We start from the raw sequence: 10,069 nt of genomic DNA on the forward strand, positions 1-10,069 counted from the left end.
TTAAGGCTGGCTCCAGAACTTACGTGAACTGGTAAATAGGACCTGATGTCCCTGGAGCTGTCAGATTTTAGGTCATCCCCTTGGTTAGGTTACAGGGAAGCTGGGGGGTGGTGGTGGGGGGCTGGGAGAATGCTGGTACAGAGGGTTTGTCAAGGTGTTTTTCTTTAGCCATCCTGCAGGACTCAGGAGATTCTGGGGTTTCTTCTTTCTTGTAACACAGTGTTAGTTAAACTGATCTGATTATCACTATAAGGGCTTAAAGTTTAAGAGAACGGGCATTTATAGAGCTTAGGGGCCTAGGAATTTGCAAGAGGGGCAAAGTAGTACAAATAGCAGAGGACCTGTCTCTTTCATTCATTCTTTCAACAAAGCACAGTGGTCCTAAACTTCAGTGTGCATAAGAATCATCTGGACGGCTTGTCAAAAATTCAGGTTTCCAATCCCTACCCTCTGAGATTCTAATTCAGTTGGTTTGGCTTGATGCTGAAAGCTGCATTTTTAGGAAGTACTTCAGATGCTGGAGTTCAAGGAGACTCACTGGTTAATTAGAAGCATAATTTCTGGGGTCAGAAGTCTGAGTTAAGGTCAATCTTGGCTTTGCTACTTATCCACTGCATGCCTTTGGGTAAGTTATTTAGTGTCTCAATTTTCTTCCTCTGTCTTGTTCTTGTGAGGATTAACCAAAATAATTTAAATCAACATTTAGTACATTTATTTATGCTTAAAATGGCGAAGCATTATGTTAGGCACTAAGAATACCATTATCAAAAGGAAAGAAATACTGTGCTCTAATGGTAAACATAGACTTTCTATCTGCTGCCTTTGTAGGCTGTTTATGCCTTTGCAGAGCTGGCAACTTTGTATTTGGAGCTCGGCTTAAACCTTCCCTCTTCTGAGGCCTTTCCTGACCACAGGGTCTAAATGAGACCCTCACTCTGTCACATTACTCTATTGTATTTTCTTCATAACACTTATCGCTCTCTGAAATTATCATGCATATTTGTTTACTTATGTATTACCAGTTTCCCTCCACTGGAGCCTAAGTTTCATAGGTGATTTTGTCTGTTTTGTTCTCTGCTTTGCTACCAGCACCTAGCACAGAGTATACGCTCAGTTCTTACTGGACAAATAAATGGATGAAAAGTCTAACAAGGAGGCAGATGTGTAAACAATTACCTATAAAACAATGTGCTAAGTGTCAAGGGCTTTGGGAGCTGTATTCTAAATTCCACCAAATAGGAAATTTCAGGTTACATCACTCTGAGACAGGGCAACAAAATCTCCCACTTTTCTAGACTTATGCACCCCGATGTTCATGGCAGCATTATTCACAATAACCAAGAAGTGGAAGCAACCCAAGTGCTCATCCACTGATGAATGGATAAAGAAGATGTGATATATATATATATATATGTATATATATACACATATACACACACACACAATGGAATACTACTCAGCCATAAAAAAAGACAAAATAGTCCCATTTGCAACAACATGGAGGGACCTTCAGGGTATTATCTTAAGCGAAATAACCCAGATCGAGAAAGACAAACACAATAAGATTTCACTCATTTGTGGAAGATAAGCAAACACATGGACAAAGAGAACAGATTAGTGGTTACCAGAGGGGAAGGGGGTGCGGGTGTGGGCATAAGGGGTAAAGGGGCACATATATATGGTGACTGACAAATAATAATGTACAACTGAAATTTCACAATGTTATAAACTATTATGACCTCAACAAAAAAAAAATCTCCCACTTTTGTGAAAACCTGTAACATGTAGAACTTTTTGAGGCAAGGATGGCCAGGCTGGAACTGGTATTAGATCTCTCTAGACCTCACCTCAGGAGGCAGTGCAGAGAAGTATTTGTATTTTGTTTCTATGTGCCAAACCAGCTTTACAGTAGCTGTTGCTTGTATTGGGGAGGAAGACCTTTCCTCTACCCTACCAAGGTTCTTTTGGCTAGTCTAATAATCAAATCGACATGAGAAAGATTAACAGGAGGAAAACAAGTTTAATTTCTACATACAGGAACCCCACATACATGAGCAGTTCAAGGACAGAAAAGTAAAATGAGGTATATATGCCATCCTGAGCTAAGGAACAAGATAGAGGCCTGGGGCTTCAAAGGGGAGGAAGACAATTCACAGGATGATAAGAAGAAGAGCAGATGTTGGGTAATTAGATGTTTGCCCTGCCATACAGATGGGTCACTCAGTAAAATTTATCTCTAGTAATAAGTCTTATTATAGGAAAGACCCTCAATTTAAATTCTTCTAGGTTGTTAAAGGAGGGGCAAAAATTTCTCTTGAGCTCACAGGCTCTCCATTGCCTTTAGCTCAAAATAATCCATATACAAAAGTGGCACATTTGGGGGAGGCTCATTCTGAACTCCTTCACATGGAAGTAGGAAACTTGAATGTATGGAAAATGCCTTTTATAACCCAAATTAATTGATACCTTAAGGTGTCCCTAGAGCTGGGATATCTCAGGATTGGGCTGGATCTGCTAGAATTATAGAGTGGAGAAAACTCTCAATGCCTGCTCTAGGCAGGCCACTGGGGAGAAATGTAAGGTACTTTTCTTCCCTTATCTTCAAGACAAGACACACTATGTGCAAGTATGAAAGAATACATCTTTCTTCTACCTACAACATGTTTGATTTTATGTATGATTAAAGTATTAATATGGTCTTTGTGGATGGAAACTAATTTTGACAAACTCTCCTGCGCCTGTAAATCACATTAAATATTCCAGAAGTAGGTGGAACTGATAACCTGATAGCTCAGGCCTGGCAGAGGTAGATCATTCTTTGGTTTCAAATGGGTGTCACTGCCCTTGAATGAACTATGAACAAGGTGTGACCCTTAGATTAAATATAGGAACTGAGTGGAATAGCTCTAGAATTGCTCTATCCAATATGATAGCCACTAGCCACATGTGGCTAGATTTAAATTAATAAAAATTAAATAAAAGTTCCTTAGTCACACTAGCTACATTTCAAGCGCTCAATAGCCACTGTGGCTAGTGGCTACCATATTGTACAGCACGGAGACATTTTCATCACCACAGAAAATTCTATTGGACAATGTTGCTCACACAACACTGATTTCAGCTCCATGTTGTAGAGTGTTCTGCCCTTGGAAAGCACAACATGGTAGACTCTTTCTTGGGTGCCAGGGAGGGTACCAGATTGAGGGGTTCTCTTTATAGGATGCCCAAAGACTAAGAGGGAAAGAAATCAGACAAAGCTACAAAGTTGTTCTACCTCATCAGGGACTGCTAGGACTTATGTTAGGATGAAACGATATGGACTCATTGAAGATACTGAAACTTTAACAGGACTTAGGTCAGAAACTTGATGCTTTAAAAATTTGACTTTGTCTGGGCCGGCCTGGTGGTGTAGTGGTTAAGCTCGCATGCTCTGCTTCAGCAGCCTGGGGTTCGCAGGTTTGGATCCTAGGCATTGACCTACCCACCGCTCATCAAGCCATGCTGCGGTGGCATCCCATATATAAAGTAGAGGAAGACTGGCACAGATGCTAGCTCAGTGACAATCTTCCTCAAGCAAAAAGAGGAGGATTGGCAATAGATATTAGCTCAGGGCCAATCTTCCTCACCAAAAAAAAAAAAAGAAATTTGACTTTGTGCTGTTGGCAATTTGATTCATCTTAAAATTTTCTTTTTGAAAATATTAACCTATTTAATCTATTCTATTAGAAAACAAGACAGCTTTTCAACTTAGGCCCGGCAGAATGGCTCCCACAAAGAAGGGTAGCAAGAAGGGCACTCAAAGAGATTTGGAAATTTGCTGTGAAGGAGATGGGAACTCCAGATGTGCGAATTGACACTAGGCTCAACAAAGCTGTCTGGGCCAAAGCAATAAGGAATGTCCCATACCATATCCATGTGTGGTTGTCCAGAAAACATAATGAGCATGAAGATTATCAAAAAAGCTCTACACGGGTGGCCGGCCTGGTGGTGCAAGAGGTTAAGTGCGTGCGCTCTGCTGCGGTGGCCTAGGGTTGACCGGTTTGGATCCCAGGCGCACACTGACGCACTGCTTCTTGAGCCATGCTGTGGCGGCGTCCCATATAAAGTAGAGGAAGATGGGCATGGATGTTAGCCCAGGGCAAATCTTCCTCAGCAAAAAAAAAAAAAAAAAAAGAGGAGGATTGGCAGATGTTAGCTCAGGGCCGATCTTCCTCACCAAAAAAAAAAAAAGAAAAAAAAAACCTCTATACATTGGTTACCTATGTACCTGTCACAACTTTCAAAAATCTACAGTCAATGTGGATGAGAACTGACCGCTGATTGTCAAATAAAGTTATAAAACTGCAAAAAAAAAAAAAAAAAAAGCAAAAACAAGGTAAAGGAAAAAACTATTTCTTTTTCTGTACTCACATCAACAACACTTCTGATGCCAAATGTGTGGGTTTTTCCACACCAAGCATTTTTCTAATTCTCGGCAGACACCAACTGGGTGTCCTATAGTTTAACTCAGTTCTGACACTAACTGCCTTGAGTCAGTGCGGACCCCACAGGTTAAGGGCTCAGTCCCATAAGACTGCTCCCTCCTGGCACTTCAGACACCATCTGCAAGTCCAGATTGTCACTTGTGCTTCTGACTGACCCGCTAGAAATCGGGGTTCCCACGACTCCCTGTTCAGGTTTGATAATTTGCTAGAATGGCTCACAGAACCTAGGAAAACAGTTTACTTCCTAGATTACTGGTTTATCATAAAAGGATACAATTTAGGAACAATCACACAGAAGAGATGCATAGGGTGGGGTATGTGGGAAGTGGAACAGAGCTTCCATGCTCTCTTTGGGTGCGTCACCCTCCCAGAACCTTGATGTGTTCAGCAACCCATAAGTTCTCGGAACCCCTTTGGTTAGGGTTTTTTAACGGAGGCTTCATTACACAGGCATGTTGATTAAATAACTGGCCATTGGGTGATTGAACTCAATCTCCAGTCCCTCTCCCCTTCCCAGAGACAGGGGTGGGGAGAGACTGAAAGTTCCAACCCTCAAATTGGTTGGTTCTTCTGGTAACGAACTCCCACCCTTAGAGGCTTTCCAAAAGTCACTTCATTAACATAAACTCAAGTGTGGTTGAAAGGGGCTGTTATGAATAACAAAAGCCTCTCCTTTCACCTTGGTTGCTCTGGAGCTATTTCAGGAACCGGGGATAAACCAAATATTATAACAAGATATGCTCCTAGTGCTCTTATCACTTAGGAAATTACAAGGGTTTTAGGAGCTCTGTGCCAGGAACCCGGGATGAAGACCAAATATATACTTCTTATTAAATCACAATATGGAACTGAAAAAAGATGGAATCTCTCATGTTAAGGAACTAAAATGGAGCCTCGCAGACATGATAGACATGACAAGGAGATGAACAAATTCCTCCTTCAGGATGAACTCTTGAATTCATTAGATGCCTGAAATGCATCCGAAAGTCTTCTCAAGGAAGATAAGATTGCTGGGACAGAGACCTCATTCCTGTCAAGGTCATTTTCTACATTCCTAAGTTTTAATGGCTTGTTTCCACCAACCCTCACTCCGTGACTACCTTGTGCCTTAAATTTGTTAAAAGACATTCCTTTCCCTGTTTTTTCCTTTGCCTTTGTTAGCCATGACTATGAAACCTTTCCTCTCCTTTCAACAGCTACTTGACTCTGTTTCCCGACTGCAGTCCTAACAAAACCCGAATAAATTTCTTTTTGTTTAAGTCTCTCAGCGTCTACCTCAAATTTGGTGGACAACAATAGCATATAAGGAAAGAAGGTTTTGGCCACACCAGGGCCAAAGTTAAAAGGTGGAGCTGTTACATATGCAACAGGAGAGAGAAGTAAAAGGAGGGATCTGAAGGAGAACGTGAAAACACAAGGAAAAAGAATTGGAAAAGGGACTCTTCTGTCCCATGCAGAGATTTTCTTTAGAAGAGTCCTTTTTGGAGGATTTGTTTTTCTTTTGATAAAGAATGTCATTTATTACTGTAGAGAGACACACACTATAAAATCATGGCCTTTGCTCATAAGGGGACCCCCTTGCCCCTCCACTCTCCCATTGTTTTATGATGTTGAGTGTTGAAGGGTAGCAGAATAGGCCACCCCATAATATGCCCTTTAGCATAATGATTATTCTGAGTTGAAGGCAACTGAGAAGCAGATCCAGGAAAAGCTCTCTGCCCTCCCCCTATCTGCCTAAAAGCAGGACATAAATTTGTAAAGGTGATGGGGCCAGCCCGGTGGCATAGTGGTTAAGTTCGCGCGCTCCACTTTGGCGGCCTGGGGGTTCATGGGTTCGGATCTGTATCCCGAGCATGGACCTGCGCACCACTCATTAAGCCATGCTGTGGCGTCGTCCTGTATATAAAGTAGAGGAAGGGCCGGCCCATGGCTTAGCGGTTAAGTGCGCGCGCTCCGCTGCCGGTGGCCGGGGTTCGGATCCTGGGTGCGCACCGAAGCACCGCTCCTCCGGCCATGCTGAGGCCGTGTCCCACATACAGCAACTAGAAGGATGTGCAACTATGACATACAACTATCTACTGGGGCTTTGGGGGAAAAATAAATAAATAAAATCTTAAAAAAAAAAAATAAAGTAGAGGAAGACTGGCAACAGATGTTAGCTCAGGGCCAATCTTCCTCACAAAAAAAGAAAAAAAAATTTGTAAAGGTGTTCCCCCATACCTCTCTACTGGGAAAGACAGAACTCTAGATCCTTTCCAGCTCAGAGAGAGAGCACCAGAGGAATCTACATAACAAAGTTTACTAACTAGCCCTTATTTTTCATTAGTTCCCTCATATATTTACCTTCCAACAATTTGCTGCCCTAGAAACTCCAAGTCCTTTTCCTTTGTCTTGTCATTTCTTTAAAAATTTATTGCTTTTTTGTTAAGATGCTATATAAGCCCAAATTCTAACCTCCTCTTCAAGTTACAACTGAGTATTCCCATGTGTAAATGTGATGTATATGTTAAGAAACCTCTGTCTGTTTTCTCTTGTTAATCCATCTTTTGTCAGTTTACTTTATAGGGCCAATGAACCTAAGATGGTTAGAAGGAAAACAGATTTTCCTTGCCATCAGTGTTTTAGTAATAAGACTCCTAAGCTCTATTTTTTTTTTTTTGTGGTGAGGAAGATTAGCCCTGAGCTAACATCTGTTGCTAATCCTCCTCTTTTTGCTGAGGAAGAGTGTCCCTGAGCTAACATCTGTGCATATCTTCCTCTAGTTTATGTGGGATGCTGCCACAACATGGCTTGATAAGCAGTGCAAGGTCCGAGCCTGGCATCTGACCCTGCGAACCCCAGGCTTCCGAAGCGGAGGACGTGAACTTAACCACTACACCACTGGGCCGGCCCCTAAGGTCTACTATGACTTCAGCTTTAACTTACACATTTCATTTGCCCTTTGAGAGCCATCTATGTTGCAGTCCTTCTACTGCCATCTTCTGCATGCCCAAAATATTGGGGCTCTGCAGTTTGCTGAACTTTTAATTATTCATAGAAATAGGGGAAGCAGACATAGATAATTACCAGGATTAATGATAGTTAAGAAGAGCAAACATTTACTGAACATTTACTGTGTGTCAAGTACCATGTTAAGTGCTTAATATTAACAAATCTCATTTAATCCTCACAACATTCCAATGATCTAGGCATTGTTATTTGCATTTTATAGAAAAGGAAATAAGGCTGCCAGACTAATTAACCTGTCCTGGATTAGTCAACTAGTAAACAGAAGAATCAAGGTTCAATCCTGCATTCTATCCACTACTCTGGACATGAATTTTTACATATATTAATATTCTGATTTAAACTATTGAAACCAACACTAGTATTAGCAATTTCCTATTGACAGATCAGTCAGAAATGTTTCAATAGAACCATAAACAGAACACAGAACAAGACTTTTTCTTGCTGTGTGAAGTAGTCTAGACTCAGTGTTTGACTTTGCAGGTCTCAGAAAAGGATGCATTCAGTAAGTGAATTTGAGGCTTTTCATCTCTTCTGCTTTCCTTCTTTGGGAGTTCTTGTGGAGATGCTAATGATGATAGCTGACATGGATCAAAGGCAGACAAAACAGAAGGCAGAAACTGCTGGAAGGATCCTGGCTGATGGAATCGACTCCCCTGAGGAATCCACTGCTGAATGACTAAAATGCATCAGCCTAGCTTTTAAAGTTTGAAGTTGAGTACTGGTGAGGAAGCTACCCTCCTACTTGCTGATGAGGCAGGGAGAAAGGTTCAACCTGTCAGAGAAACTGACGCTGCCTGCCTTCTTATATTCAAATAGGAACCAGCCTGGTTATCCGCTCTTTTTTTGTCAGCATAACAGAGTTTAGGATGAACTTAAGTTCATATAACAGTGCAAATCTCCATGGGTGTGAATATGAATATATCTCTTCAAATAGATCATAAAGCTTTCTAGGACATGGATTATTTCTCTTACTTCTAGACCCTAAGCAAGGCTTTGCTCACCAGTACCTTTGTTGATGTCGCTATAGCTTCCAGTTTAAACACAAATAAAAAGTGAAAATGAGGGAACATTGTCGTTCACTTGCTGTTTTAGGAATTTTGCTTGAGTACCTAGGATGGTTCAAAGTTATTAATAAACTTAAGTACCTGGTTATGTACAACTTGTAGCTGAAAGGTGAGATGAACTAGGTCTGGAAGGTCAGATGCATGTGAAATTAAAAGGGCAGCGAAAGCCAAAAATTAAGGTGGATATTATTTTTTTAAAAAGTTAAAACTTTAAATATAAATAGTGGCTTAGCGGTTAATTGTGCATGCTCTGCTACTGGCGCCCGGGGTTAGGAACCAGGCTCAGACCAACACACAGCTTGTCTGGCCATGCTGAGGTGGTGTCCCACATACAGTAACTAGAGGATGTGCAACTATGACATACAACTATCTACTGAGGCTTTGGGGAGAAAAAGGGGGAAAAAAAAACAAGGAGGATTGGCAATAGGTATTAGCTCAGGGCCGGTCTTCCTCAGCAAGGAGAGGAGGATTGGCATGGATGTTAGCTCAGGGCTGATCTTCCTCACACAAAGAAAAAAAAAAAACGTTAATCCCATTTGTTAAAATACAAAATCTCAAACCTTCAGTTTCCTCTGCAAAATGAGTTGTAGGCGGTAGGGTTTGAACTAGGCAATGCTCTTGTGGGCTTTTCAGAGCTGACATCCTGGATTATTACACTGGGTTCAAGATGCCAGCTTGGGAGTAGCAGGCTGCTAAACTTGATCATATACTCCATGCGCTTTAATCAACTGTTCTCTCCCTCCTCCCCATTTCACCCTCCCCTTCCGTCAGCAGCAGCTTTTTCAAGACTGTATCTGATTCCCACGAGGGCACCTACAATTTAGCACAATGTCGCCCCAAGTGGGCGCCCAATAAATGTTTGCTGAATGTACAGAACACCTGCAGGCTTAGGTTCTATAGAAGTTACTTGTAAGCGCCCCCAGGGCCAGATCCTGAGTCCAGCTCGGGTAGAGGTCAAGGTCCCTCCCTCGGCCCCGCACCTCCGTCCGTCAATAACCAAGTCTAAACTGGCGCCGGCAAAGTGATTGGCCGCGCTGGTCCTCACTGCGGGGGAACTCGATTTGCTCTATGGTACGGGACAGGCATCTGCAGTCACAGCCCTTAACAGAAGTGGAGCCGAGCCAGTACCGAACCGCGGGAGCGCCAGGCATTGCCTCAAAGCAGATCCAGTTAATCTTTGAAGATGCTGGCGGACCAGAGTCGGAACCCTCGGGTAGCTAAACTGTACGCTGTAAAACCTCTCCCCCCTTCCTCCCAAAGTATCTTGTTGCCAGAGCAACTGTGGGCGTACCAACCTGGCAGCGGAAATAGGACAAAGAGAGTACACGTCCCCAGCCCTGGGACAGATCCACTGCGCAGGCGCATTAGCTTTTTCTGGCTGTAGTTCGCGTTCTGTAGATATATTCTGCGTCTGCGCATTAGTGGTTTCACGCCTTGGCCTGCCTCTACGCCTGCGCAAAGTGGCAAATCGGGGAGGCCGGAGCTGGGCTTCAGCGGTGCGCATGCGCAAGC

This window comes from Diceros bicornis, chromosome 5 (genome assembly GCF_020826845.1).
Source record: "Diceros bicornis minor isolate mBicDic1 chromosome 5, mDicBic1.mat.cur, whole genome shotgun sequence".
NCBI classification, from domain to species: domain Eukaryota; kingdom Metazoa; phylum Chordata; class Mammalia; order Perissodactyla; family Rhinocerotidae; genus Diceros; species Diceros bicornis.